We start from the raw sequence: 14,552 nt of genomic DNA on the forward strand, positions 1-14,552 counted from the left end.
AATGCTGGAGTGCTATTAGGAGCTCCCCTGCTTCACTCCTAATACCCTTTCTGCTAGGCAGCCAGGCCTTGCTCCCTCTCAGACCAGAGAGAGCCTTCTGAACTCCTGGCTGCCCTGACCTTTATAGGACCAGCTGGATCTGTTTGGGGCATGTCCTACACAATTATCCCAACTGTTTAAAGCAATTAGATGAATGTGTCTGTTAATCAATATTTATGTATCTAAAGGCACATTTGAATATTAAATCGCTCAGTTAGCTTATTGGGGCAGAGCATGGGTGGGGCTATGGCTTGGGTGCCCTTTCAGCGGTGGCACTTCAAAGGTGGCAGGCTGGTGGCGTGCTTCCAAAGGGAGGTGCACAGCATCCTGTTTGGGGAGGCTTAGCCAATAATACCCACTGCCCATGTATGCTATGTCTTGTGGCCCTGGAACTTCCCAGGTTTCAACTTTGATTCTGCAAGTCCCATGTATGAATGATGAGCTGTATTGCCTTCACTCTGATCTAAATTATCAGACAAGATGATGCATGCTTTCTCAGCAGGAGGTGGAGGCAAGGTTTAGTCACTTCTGATTAAAACAAAATTTGAGGGGAACTGGATGACCAGGAAATTAGTGACAGGAAACAGAACTTTTCACCTCTAAGTCATCAGTACAAAGCTGACTCACACTGGTAGCGGCCAAAAGTCTGGTTAGTGGCCTACATGAAAGGAAATGGTGGTCTCAGTCTAGCCGGTAGGCCATGACATCCCACATGGCAAAAAAAACACAATCCCAACTGGCACTAATTGGCACCTCTGTTACTTGCCAAAGGGAAGACACAGACTGAAAAGGCATTGAGACCAAACTACCCTCTCACACCTAGAGGCAATGCTTGTCAGTCAAGGAGGAGTCACACTGGTACAGCACAATAGTGAAGCTTGCACTTGTCTGCTTGTACTGTGCCTCGTCTGTGGATAAATAAACTGCATATTTAGGGATATCAGGCCAATGCCTCCCACAATCACCAAAACCTATTCAACCCTTAAAAAGCAACTCTACCCTGACCCCAACATTTTGCAAGATTTCTGTAGAGAACACTGAACTGAAATACTTAGGGTCATTATAAAACAAATAGAAAGAACATTTCTAAAAATATTGAAGTTTGATTTCTTCTTGGGTGTTATCACTATAAGCAATGCCTAAGGCAGTTAAGGATTTATAGCAAGTGTCTAGTAGTGGCTGAATACTTTGATAACTAGTTGGATTTCTTTCATAGAATTCCATGTACTCTGAGCTAGGGGGCTTTCATAGACTGTTTTAATTAGACACTTGGGGCATGATTTTCTAAAGACAGCTGCACAATTGACTGTACATTATGAATGTTTGTCTAGTTATTCACCTTCCCTTGAAGGCTATGTCCTTAACTGGAGACCTACTTGCTTTCATCCAAATGAACTTCTCAGCAGCTGCAGTCACAATTTCAAAAGAAAAAGCATTCCCAGAGGTTAATCATCTCTGATTAGTAACAGTCAAGTGGCCTATTTAGTCCAAATTTTAGACTCCCAACCCATCCCAATTCACTACAGGAGTTTGACAATCTAAATGTAAAAGGTCTGTTACTTGACCCTTGTTTCTCCAACCAGGACAATGGCAACATTTGCTCCTAAATGGATATTTCAACAGGTAATGAGTAATGCAATGTAAATGTATATCCACTAACCGCATTTTCTTGCAGCTAGTGGGATGTTGGTATTTTTGTTTCTCAGAAACTTAGTTTAAAGAGCTATAACAAAATACTATGTGCTGTGCTTTTGTGAACTGACTTTAGTCTCATTGTCCCAGTCTTTGTCCTCACCGACTCTGGCCAGTGTCCTTTTACACTGGGACATTCATTATTTATTTGTATTATACAATAGATGGATTAAGGCTAAAGGTGGTTCGCACTGAACAAAACTATTCACACATCTCAGGTGAGGAAAGTGGAGACACAAAGGGTGAGATTCTGTGCTGCATCTCCAAGGGAGTGGAACACACAGTTGCAGCCAGGATGAAAGTGAAGCATTAAGCCCTCTTTATGCCTTTCAGATTCTGGGTAGATGGAGGCTGGGGGACTATTGAAGCCCTACTCAGTGCCTGAGCCAGGGAACTTCTTTCCCAGTTGATTGTGGGGATTTTCTGGCATGTAGGGTGTGTAGTGAGGGACAGAATCCCTCCCAAAATCTTGAGGTGGCTGTTAGTACTTTATATTATTTTTAAGCTTCTGTTCAAGAACAAGGGTGGATCTGGCTGAGAAAGAAAAGAGCATGTAACAAAGGAGCTGGCATGGCAGATTCTCAGATGCAGCACAGGGGTGCAGGTTTCTCTCTTGAGGCATCTTCATACTTGCACCCTCTACAGTGGTGGAGGAAAGGGTTGTTCCTGGAGAACTGCCATCCTTCTATGGCTTCTTTATACCTGTCTGCCAGCTAGATGCTGCTTTTATACCTCAGACTATGTATTTCTGTTACTAAGCCCGCCTGCCTCTGCTCTTTTCACTATAGACAGATCCTGTCAGTTATTGGAATTGACATTTTCTCCACCTCCATCTTTCCCAAACTATATGTTATCAAAAAAGATGAAATTAGGAAGCATTTAAAAATTGACTAAATTGCATATGTAAGGATCAGATTGTTTCTCTTCAGGCTCACACTCCGTATGGAATATGCAAAGGGCACATAAGTAAACACAATGTCTCTGACATGCAGGGTGTAGCAATGGCTGTGCTCTCCCTTTGCAAAGATATACTGGGGTAGGTCACATCCACTTTGGGAGATACAGAGCTGCCAGTGGTACTAAACTCATATAATCTTTTGCTCCCTGAGTTTGAGAACTATTATTATATTTGGCACCAGCACACGACTACAAGACAGAAGGAAGTTGTAAGGAGTCACAGATCTACAATGTGGTATTGCAGGGTGCTACACAACTGACTCCTCCATGTCACCACTGGGGAGACAGGTAAAGCAGCAATCAACAATTACTGGAGGGTCTGGCACTGCAGCAAGTGCCTCCCAAAAATGCAAAAGCGACAAAATCCTGGGGCTGCCTGATTAGTTCACACAAACTATTTAAACCAGGAAGTAGTCCAAGAAGCTGTCTAAATAACAGTGCAGACTCTGGTTTGCTACTGCTACAGATTTTGTCTTTTGCTCTGGGTATGTCTACACTACGGAATTAGGTCGAATTTATAGAAGTCAATTTTTTAGGAAGCGACTTTATACAGTCGATTGTGTGTGTCCCCACTAAGCGCATTAAATCGGTGGTGTGCGTCCACAGTACCGAAGCTAGAGTTGACTTTCGGAGCGTTGGACTGTGGATAGCTTTCCCACAGTCTCTGCCACCCATTGGAATTCTGGGTTGAGCTCCCAATGCCTGATGGGGCAAAAACATTGTCACGGGTGATTTTGGGTACATGTTTCAGTCGCCCCTCCCTCCATGAAAGCATTGGCAGACAATCGTTTTGTGCCTTTTTTCCATGCAGGCATCATACTGCTTTCAGCAGACGGTGCAGTAGGACTGCTAACAATCATCATCAAATAACTGCTTCCGCTGCCACTCTGCTCTCCTGGTGCCATGAATCCACCTCGCAGGTCCTCTCATCATCCTGAATAAATATCTATTCTTGTGGCATCTGCTGCAACTCTGCTCTCCTGCTGTTGCCTCGCCATACCATGGCGAGCATGCAGCCCGTTCAGCTCAGCTAACAGACACTGCCGCTGTTGTGTCCTGGCAGCAGACAGTGCAGTAGGTCTGCAAAACTGGTCTTCCAACCACCACTTCTGCTGCCACTCTGCTCTCCTGCTTTTGTCTCGATCGATAGCAAATTTCTCCATGTTGGCTGTCATGGGCTCCCACTTCTGCTGCAACTCTGATTTCCTGCTCTCATGAATCCCCCTCACAGGTCCTCTCATCGTTCTCTATAAATATCTATTCTCGTGGCATCTCGCTATAAATATCTATTCCATCATCCACCGCTTCTGTTGCAACTCTGCTCTCCTGCAGACGCCATACCACGGCAAGCATGGAGCCTGCTCAGATCACTGCAGCAGTTATGAGCATTGTAAACACCTTGCATATTATCCTGCAGTATGTGCAGAACCAGAACCTGCAACGACAGCACGGTGACGAGAGTGATGAGGACATGGACGCAGACTTTTCTCAAAGTAAGGTCCCCGGCAATTTGGACATCCTGGTGGCAATGGGGCAGGCTTATGCCATGGAACACCATTTCTGGGCCTGGGAAACAAGCACAGACTGGTGGGACCACATAGTGTTGCAGATGTGGGATGATTCCCAGTGGCTGCGAAACTTTCGCATGCCTAAGGGCACTTTCATGGAACTTTGTGACTTGCTTTCCCCTGCCCTGAAGTGCAAGAATACCAATATGAGAGCAGCCCTCACAGTTCACAAGAGAGTGGCAATAACCCTCTGGAAGCTTGCAACACCAGACAGCTACCGGTCAGTCGAGAATCAATTTGGAGTGGATAAATCTACTGTGGGGGCTGCTGTGATCCAAGTAGCCAATGCAATCACTGAGCTGCTGCTATCAAGGGTAGTGACTCTGGAAAATGTGCAGGTCATTGTGGATGGCTTTATAATGCGCTGGGGTTCCCTAACTGCAGCGGGGCGATAGACGGAACGCATATCCCCATCTTGGCCTTGGTACACTGTGGCAGCCAGTACATAAACCGAAAGGGGTACTTTTCAATGCTGCTGCAAGCACTGGTGGATCACAAGGGACGTTTCACCAACATCAACGTGGGATGGCTGGGAAAGGTACATGATGGTCACATCTTCAGGAAATCTGGTCTGTCTGAACAGCTGCAGGAAGAGACTTACTTTCCAGACCAGAAAATAACCGTTGGGGATGTTGAAATGCCTATAGTTATCCTGTGGGACCCAGCCTACCCCTTAATGCCATGGTTCATGAAGCCATACACAGGCACCCTGGACAGTAGTAAGAAGCAGTTCAACTATAGGCTGAGCAAGTGCAGAATGGTGGTAGAATGTGCATTTGGACATTTAAAAGTGCGCTGGTGCAGTTTACTGACTTGGATAGACCTCAGTGAAACCAACATTCCCATTGTTATTACTGCTTGCTGTGTGCTCCATAATAGCTGTGAGAGTAAGGGGGAGACGTTTATGGTGGGGTGGGAGGTTGAGGCAAATCACCTGGCTGCTGATTATGTGCAGCCAGACACCAGGGCAGTTAGAAGAGCACAGCAGGCCACACTGCGCATCAGGGAAGCTTTGAAAACCAGTTTCATGTCTGGCTACAGTGTGAAAGTTCTGTTTGTTTCTCCTTGATGAAAACCCACCCCCTTCGTTCACTCTCCTTCCCTGTAAGGCAACAGAGTCCTCCCCTTTTCGTTCACCACTTGCAGAGGCAATACAGTCATTGTTGTTTCAAATTCATGCATTCTTTATTAAGTTATCACACAAATAGGGGGATAACTGCCCAGGTAGCCCAGGAGGGGGGAGGAGGGAAGCACTGGCTGGGGTGGGGAAGGAGGGAAGGACAAGACCACACTGCACTTCAAAACTTTGAATGCCAGCCTTCTGTTGCTTGTCAGCCCTCTGGGGTGGAGTGGTTGGTGCCCGGAGGGCCCCCCCCCCAAACCCCTGCATTCTTGGGCATCTGGGTAAGGAGGATATGGAACTTGGGGAGGAGGGCAGTCGGTTACACAGGGGCTGCAGTGGCAGTCTGTGCTCCTGTTGCCTTTCCTGCAGCTCAACCATACGCCGGAGTATATCAGTTTGATCCTCCAATAGCCTCAGCATTGCATCCCACCATCTCTCCTCTTGCTCCCACCACCTCTCCTCTCACATGTCCCTCCTGTCCTCACATTTATTTTGTGCTTTTCTGGACACTGATCTTGTCTGTATCCACTCATTTTGCTGAGCTCTTTCAGTGCGGGAGGACTGCATGAGTTCAGAGAACATTTCATCGCAAGTGCATTTTTTTTCACCTTCTTATCTGCACTAGACTCTGGGACAAAGATGATAAGGGGAGTGTTGAAAATTTGCAGCTGTGGGAGGGGGAAAAAAGGGAGAGTAGTATTTAAAATAACACTTTTTTAGAGAACAATGGGTAGACTCTTTCACGGTGAACCAAGCTGTTAACATTACATAGCACATGTGCTTTCAGTACAAGGTTGTATTTTGCCTCTGAATGTCACCTTAATAAAATTCCTCTATTTCAACCAGGTGACCATGAATGATATCACTCTCCTGAGGATAACAGAGATAAAGAACAGATGTTGCTTGAATGTATTCCAAGTCTCAGGGCAAATTAATCATTAAACATGCTTGCTTTTAAACCATGTATTATATTTATAAAGGTATGCTCACAAGAGGTGCCTTCTCTGCCTTCAAGGTCCAGGAGCCCATCTTGGGAGGGTTGGGAGAGTATTGTCTCCAGGGTGATAATTCCTGGCTGTCGGGGAGAACACTTTCTCCACTTGTGCACTACCGTCCTTGTCATCATCATCTTCCTCGTCCCCAAAATCCTCATCCCTGTTGCATGAGACTCCCCCCTTGCAGGAGACCATGAACAGGAGTGGAGTAGTGGTGGGGGCACTCCCTAGAATTGCATGCAGCTCATCATAGAAGCAGCATGTCTGGGGGTCTGATCTGGAGCGGCTGTTTGCCTCTTTGGAGGCTTGCCTGAGCTCCTTAAGTTTCACGTGGCACTGCTATGAGTCCCTGTTACAGCCTCTGACCTTCATGCCCTTGGAGATTTATTTTTTCAAATATTTTGGCATTTCATCTTTTGGAACAGAGTTCTGATAGCATGGATTCGTCTCCCCGTACAGTGATCAGATCCAGTACCTCCCATTTGGTCCATGCTGGAGCTCTTTTGCGATTCTGGGTCTCCTTGGTGACCTCTGCTGATGAGCGCTGCACGGTCACCTGTGCTGATCAGCTTGCCACGCTGGCCAAATAGGAAATGAAATTCAAAACTTTGCAGGGCTTTTCCTGTCTACCTGGCCAGTGCATCTGAGTTGAGAGTGCTGTCCAGAGCGGCCACAGTGGAGCACTCTGGGATAGCTCCTGGAGGCCAATACTGTCGAATTGCATCCACACTACCCCAAATTCGACCCAGAAATGTCAATTTCAGCACTAATCTCATCGGGGATAAGTACAGAAATCTACTTAAAGGGCTCTTAAAAATCGACAAAAATGGCTTTGTCATGTGGACAGGTGCAGGGTTAAATCGATCTAATGCCGCTAAATTCGACCTAAACTCATAGTGTAGACCAGGGCTCTGTCTTGCTCTTGACTTTGATCCTGGCCTGGCTTGACCTTGGTATCCATATCCTTACTTGGCTTGGTAACTAATCCGAACTCTTGCCTTTGACCCCAGCCCAGCAGATACTATCAGCCCAACTACCTATGCCTTGGTTGTTACAGGAGGTTTTCATACCCTGTTCCCCAAACCACTGTGTCCAGCCTTACATGGCTACACAATCTAGGTTTAGTGTTTTGAGGATGCTTCTGCTTTCTGTCTAAAATAATATGGATTTTACCTTAAATTTATAAGCAGTTTTTACAATGCTTGGAAGTTTACTTCTTTCTTAGAGCTCATTATATATGCCACATGCATTATCCTCACTTTCCCTTACTATGTGACTTGAATTAATAATACATTATTTACATACATGTTTGATGCTCATCTTGCAGCATATTATATTTGTTATCTCTGTTTTCAATCAATGCAGCACTATTAAAACCATATTTGTGGAGACAACAGAGCAATATCCAAATGAGACATTTGGAATCTTTAATAAAGAAAAAAAACTTTCAATTTATCTCTGCAGAAACACTTATCTCAGTGGATTTATTAATATATAGAATCATAGATCTGGGAGGGACCTCGAGATGTCATCTAGTCCAGTAACATGCACTCAAGGCAGGACTAAATTATTTAGACCATCCCGGACAGGTGTTTGTCCAACCTGCTCTTAAAAATCCCCAATGATGGAGATTCCACAACCGCCCTAGGCAATTTATTCCTGTGCTTAACCACTTTGAAAGTTAGGAAGTTTTTCCTAATGTCCAACCTAAACTTCCCTTGCTGCAATTTAAGCCCATTGCTTCTTGTCCTATCCTCAGAGGTTAAGAAGAACAATTTTTCTCCCACCTCCATGTAACAACCTTTTATGTACTTGAAAACTGTTATCCCCTCAGTCTTCTCTTCTCCAGACTAAACAAACCCATTTTTTTCCAATCTTCCCTCATAGTCATGTTTTCTAGACCTTTAATCATTTTTGTTGCTCTCCTCTGAACTTTCTCCAATTTGTCCATATCTTTCCTGAAATGTAGCACCCAGAACTGGACACAATATTCCAGTTGAGACCTAATCAGTGAGGAGTAGAGTGGAAGAATTACTTCTCATCTTGCTTATAACACTCCTGCTAATACATCCCAGAATGATGTTTGCTTGTTTTGCAACAGCGTTACACTGTTGACTCATATGTAGCTTGTGATCCACTATGACCCCTTTCCACAGTACTCCTTCCTAGGCAGTCATTTCCCATTTTGTATGTGTGCAAATGATTGTTCCTTCCTAAGTGAAGTACTTTGCATTTGTCCTTATTGAATTACATCCTATTTACTTCAGACCATTTCTCCAGTTTGTCCAGATCATTTTGAATTTTAATCCTATCCTCCAAAACGCTTTCAACCTCTCCCAGCTTGGTATCATCTGCAAACTTTATAAGTGTACTCTCTATGCTATTATATAAATCATTGATGAAGATACTGAACAGAACCAGATCCTGTGGGACCCCACTCATTATGCCTTTCCAGCATGATTGTGAACCACTACTGATTACTCTCTGGGAATGATTTTCCAACCAGTTGTGCACCCACCTTATAGTAGTTCCATCTAGGTTGTATTTCCCTAGTTTATTTATGAGAGGTCATGCGAGACAGTATCAAAAGTCTTACTAAATCAAGATATACCACTTCCCCCCCCCATCCACAAGGCTTGTTACCCTGTCAAAAATGCATGGATATAAACAATTTTCTGCATGTCAAAGAAAAATCAAAAGATTTAGATATAGAACTACAAGTACCAAGAAATAAAATAATTTCATTTACATGTTTCCTTAGTCTTTCTACCAAAACAACTATTTCATCAAAATATATGTAAATTTAGGCTTCAAATCTCAAAACATAACTAGTGATTTTGGGTGTCTCCATTTTTCAGTGCGCAACTTGAGACATCTTAGAGAGGTCTGATTTCAGAAAGTGCTGAGCACCTATTCTCAAATATCAGGACCCTTTAAAAGTATCTCAAGTTGGGTACCCAAATATGAAGGCATTCAAAATCACTAGTCCCCTTTCAAGATTTAGGCCTTAATAGTTTCAAAATTTCAGTGCTAATTTTTATCTTGTTCCACAGTGCACAGAGCAAATACATAAGTACAGAAACTTATCATTCTTTCCCCATATCCAGCGAGGGAACCAACATTTCTCTTGAAGGAGACAATTTAGAATGTATATCTAAAAAAACAAAAACCTAAAAATGATAAGAACGGACATATTGGGTCAGATCAATGGCCCATCTAGCCCAGTATCCTGTCCAGTGCAAGATGCTTCAAAGGGAATGACAACAACAGGGCAATTATCAAGTCTCCTGTCATTCAGCCCCAGTTTCTGGCAGTCAGAGGTTTAGTGAAACCCAGAGTATGGAATTGTATCCCTGACCATCTTGGCTAATAGGCATTGATAGACCTATCCTCCATGAACGTATCTCATTCTTTTTCTGAACCCATTTATACTTTTGGCCTTCACAATATCCCCTGGTAATGAGTTCCACAGGCTGACCGAGTTGTGTGAGGAAGTACTTCTTTATGCTTGTTTTAAACCTGCTGCCTAGTAATTTTATTGGGTGACCTCTGGGTCTTGTGTTATGTGAAGAGGTAAATTAATATTTCTCTATTCACTTTCTCCATACCATTCATGATGTTATAGATCTCTATCATACCCCAAGTTAGCTGTCTCTTTTTCTAAGATGAAAAGTCTCAGTCTTTTTAATTTCTTCAAGAAAGAAGAACTGTGTTGTCTCTTTATTTTTTAGTGTGAAGTGTGGCTCAATTAACACAAAGGATGACAATAAGAACTTGCTGAGGGATGATGGCTTTTGGATTCCTCAATAATGTGCTCTTCACAGCTGTATGCAATGAATTCTTGTCCGGCTGGCCACAAGAAGGAACTGTTGCCCCTTTAAGGGCTCTATCTGCAACTGGTAGCAAAGGGGGAGGATGGGGAAAGTTTACAAGGATGGAGCAGGAAGTGGTTGGATCAATACTAAAATGGTGGGGGAGGCACTGCTCTTTCAGCTGACCAGAAAGAGAAGGTAGTACTTAAACTTGGCAGTCCCACCTTCCCACCCAGGGAATCTAAAAGAGGGCTGGGTTTCTTCATAGTCTGCTCTGGGCATCACACTAATTGCCTCTTTCTCCTTGGAGATCTGGGAAGGAATTTTTCCCTCACTGATTGCTGTGGGAAAGGCTAAAATACCTATTTTGCCTTGGCCAATCTATTTTAGGACCTGTTGGGGCAGGACAAGGGGTTAGGTTATAATGTTGCAACTTTGTACGTAAAACTTGTGCCAGATCAGGATATCCAGTGCAGGTACTCCCGTACTCATTATGGAAGAGATACAGTTATCAGATAAATCCTTTCCCAATCTATTTTAAAGGAAAGCATCTCTTAAGGGAGCTGAAGAAGGGGCGGGGCGGGGGGTTCAGGGCTCTTACACCCAGTAGAGTGGGTAGCCAACCCCACCTCTCCTTCTCTAGTCCTCATAATCCTCATATGAGGGGAGGGTAGTGGGGTCCTGGCAGCAAGATGGCTGAGTCCGGAAGGCTGACTGCAGCCCTTCCAGTGTTGTGAAATGACAATAACCTGAACTATACAATTTATTGCCAGGTACTCTAGATATTTTAAGTGAGTAAAGTTGTGGCCTAATTAAATCATACCCATTGCCTCCAGTTTTTCTTCTCACATGGCCGGAAATTGAGGTAGGTGATGTGTGCATACACAAACCACTACTAAGTACACAGAGAGGGGATGGAATGGAAAACTACATTGATCACTTGGATGATTAGTTGACTACAAATTAATAGCAAATTATCACATTCCTGTGGTGTCAGTCCTTTACATTTGCTTTTAAGGGTGTGAACATGCAACCTTTACTCACATAGGTAATCCTATTGAAGTGGGACTGAGATGGTATTACTTGTATGAGTAAGGGTTGTGAGATTGGGCCCTGAGAGCAAAACATGACCTCTATTTGTAAAGTCCTATTATTATTTTGTCTTCCCATTCTTTAACTAATTCGACATTCTCATTGTCCATTATTTTTCTTCTTACTCTCTTGCTATTTTCCAGTACATGGAAATCTCTGTATCTCTAATAACTTCACTTCTCCTTGTCACAGTCCCCACCAGCCTATACTGTCTAGACAATTCCCAACAGCTTTACCATGAAACTAAAATGAAAAATCTGTTTATCAGTCCCCCCTGCTCAACCCCCACCCCTCCAAAAATAGGGTGTGGGGGAAGCCAACAAAATTTGACTGGTAGTGAAACACTTGGACATTTTAAAAGCTCACTCTCCCAATCTTTTAAGAAGACTTAAAAAACAAATAAACAATCACATCTCAGTGTTTGAGGTTTTTAGGTGATTTACATATCAAATTTGAGCAAACAGAAGTTGCTCAAAAGAATTCTAAGAGTAGAATTTTCAAAAGCACTCTGCATGGCCTAACTCTGCTCTCACTGAAGTCAATGGTAAAGCTACCATTAATCTAACCAGTCATGAGCACTTTTAAATTTTTTAGGGGCAGATCCTCCGCTGATTTCAAAGGAACTATGACAATTTACATCTGCTCCTAGGCTAAGATTGTCAGAAGTAAATGTGACTGAAAGGAAAGCAACTTTTTCCACATTGCTTCTCCTCCCATTTTAGTTTTACACCAGTATAACTATTGGCTTCAAAAGCTACTCCAAATTTATCCTGGTATGGGAGGAGAATCTGGACAATGTTTCTGAAGCAAAGAGAGTTTTGATCTTGCAGTACGATCTATGTATTTAATCTAGTCCTTTTCACATTTCCACATTATTTCTTCTTTCCACATTAGCAGAAATATCTTTTTCTTCATCACATTCGAGAGTCGGAATGTGGGGGAACAGTCCACACAAATCTTTCTTTGAGCATTGCATATGGTTTATGTATCACCATACGTGGAACAACCCCCCCAAAAAATATTTCATGTATTGTAAGAATGAAGGAAGTCTGTTTCAAAATGTCCTCTGGAAAAACTTGTAGAAAACTACGTAAACAATCAAATACAGGGAATGCTTAAAATTTAGCAGTTTAATTGAACGAACAAATTATTATGAATTAAGCAAAAAATGATGCCTCTATTTGGTTTGTTCTGATAGAAATTGACAATTTAAATCCACATGCAGCTGAGTTTTGCCTAGTGCCCTGCTAGGGCCCACTGATATAAACCATGACTTGAATTTTCAGACAGACATATTAATCACCAGGCAGATGTTTGCTGCCTGCAAGGTCACCAGCTCAGGAAAGAAGAGGGGCAAAACAAAAGAGAGGAGGTAACCAAGCCTGACAATATCTCTGTTAGAGCTGCATGACACTTTGAATGTAATCTAATAATGACAGTATTGATTTGGGAGGCAAAGTAGCGATTGAAGGGAAACCTTTATTTAGAAGTCAATAGTGAGGGAGAATGACTCCCACACCAACCCAAGAAAAATGCAGACACTTCTTCTAGGTAAGAGTTTTCTCAATGCACTTAATATGGAAAATAAGTTCTTCCTATTTCATGACCAAGAAAATGTTTGCAGTGTTTTAACCTTGGCCTTATTCTGTTTTTACTTCTAAAAGGGAGATAAGTTACATTATTCATGTTCTCCTTCTCTTAAAAAGAAAAGTATGATATAAAGTGAAAGAAAGACCCAAGCTGAATGTTACATTGTTCTCACATGAAAACTGAAAGGGAACTAGTTAGTTTATTTATAAAGATTAGCATGTAGAAATCATGCAGAACTAGAAGAAAGCATGTGGATAAATCAGGCTGAGTCTAATATAACAATTACACCTTTGTACCCATTTCCCTTGGTACAGAGTAAAAGTGTAGTCAAAACTAAGTTTCAATTTCTTTAAAAGTAATCAACCTAGCAACAATTGTTAAAATATGATTTTTTTTTCATTTTGTGCCAGTTTAATTTGAAACAAATAAGCAGAAGTAAATTTGGCTGAAGCTTACATAAATTCTTTTCATTATATTTTTATGGTCTTTCTAGATATTATATATACAGCCATGACACTAATTCTGAAAGAAAAAAAATCTCATAAAAATAGAAAAGAGATGGATTTTTTGGCTTATTGTGTATGTGAGTAATTCAACATCGTCTGCTATTTTATGTCTTTATTTTCCAAGTTCTTTCCCCCTCTCTAGATAGATTTAACCTGGGTGTCAAAAGTACAGCCTATGAGCTGAATCCGGCCTGTAGAACAGTTTCACCTGACCCACAGATTTCCCATTAATTGTCAGGCTTGTCTACATGACTTTGGAGTTTGCACTATGGGATGTGATTTGTAGAATGTACCAGTGTGTTGTGCTCTATTTCTCCCATATAGACCCTGCTAATGTGCACGGATGTAGTCCTGTTTGAACAGGACTTGATTTTTCAGTGTATTTAACATTATACAGCACTTTATATGTTCAAATCAGAGCTTCTATTGACTTCAGTTGCAACTATGAGTACTCAGCATTTCTGCAAATCATACTTGTTGACCTATGGGTCAAATTGACTGGCTACTCTAAGATTTCTTTAATTACTAAGTAAGTTCAAACCTTACTAAAATTGATAACAGACTCCAAGGTCTCAAATCAGGCACCCAGAACATGAGGGACATGCAATTAGTGTCCAACTGGGAAAATTTTGAGGTAAGTGATTTGCCTAGCAATACATGGAAACTCTTTAGCAGAGGAACTAAAATCCAACAAATGAGATAGAAGTCTTACAGACAATAGCCTCCTTCACTACATAACTCTGATTCACCCCCAGAGAAGGTCCATCCTTTGAACAGAATGAGGCTGGGTTCCCATGAAAAAGTAGAATGTGTTCATGTAATTAAGGACTGTAGCATAATACATATACACAAAAGGGCTGATTTAGATTGCACAGGCAACCTTAATTCCGGCATTTCCTATCTTTTTGAGTACTTGATTTAGCAAATTTATCATTGTAATGTAGTTTGTGTAATTTGCTAAGTTTTTTTAAAAAGCCAATTGGAAAAAAAAATAGAAACTCCATTGTGTGGCATCATATTGACGCCCACATCATTCTGCTGCAGGGTCATAATCTTTAGATCCACAGAATAGACCTTTCCCCCAGTGGAGTGACGGATGTAGATTACACCAAATGGAACAGAAACCATGGAGCATTTCCACTGCCATTCCCCAAGATTGGATCCCCAGCACCGTGATC

The sequence above is a fragment of the Mauremys reevesii genome, linkage group 5, assembly GCF_016161935.1.
Source record: "Mauremys reevesii isolate NIE-2019 linkage group 5, ASM1616193v1, whole genome shotgun sequence".
NCBI classification, from domain to species: Eukaryota; Metazoa; Chordata; order Testudines; family Geoemydidae; genus Mauremys; species Mauremys reevesii.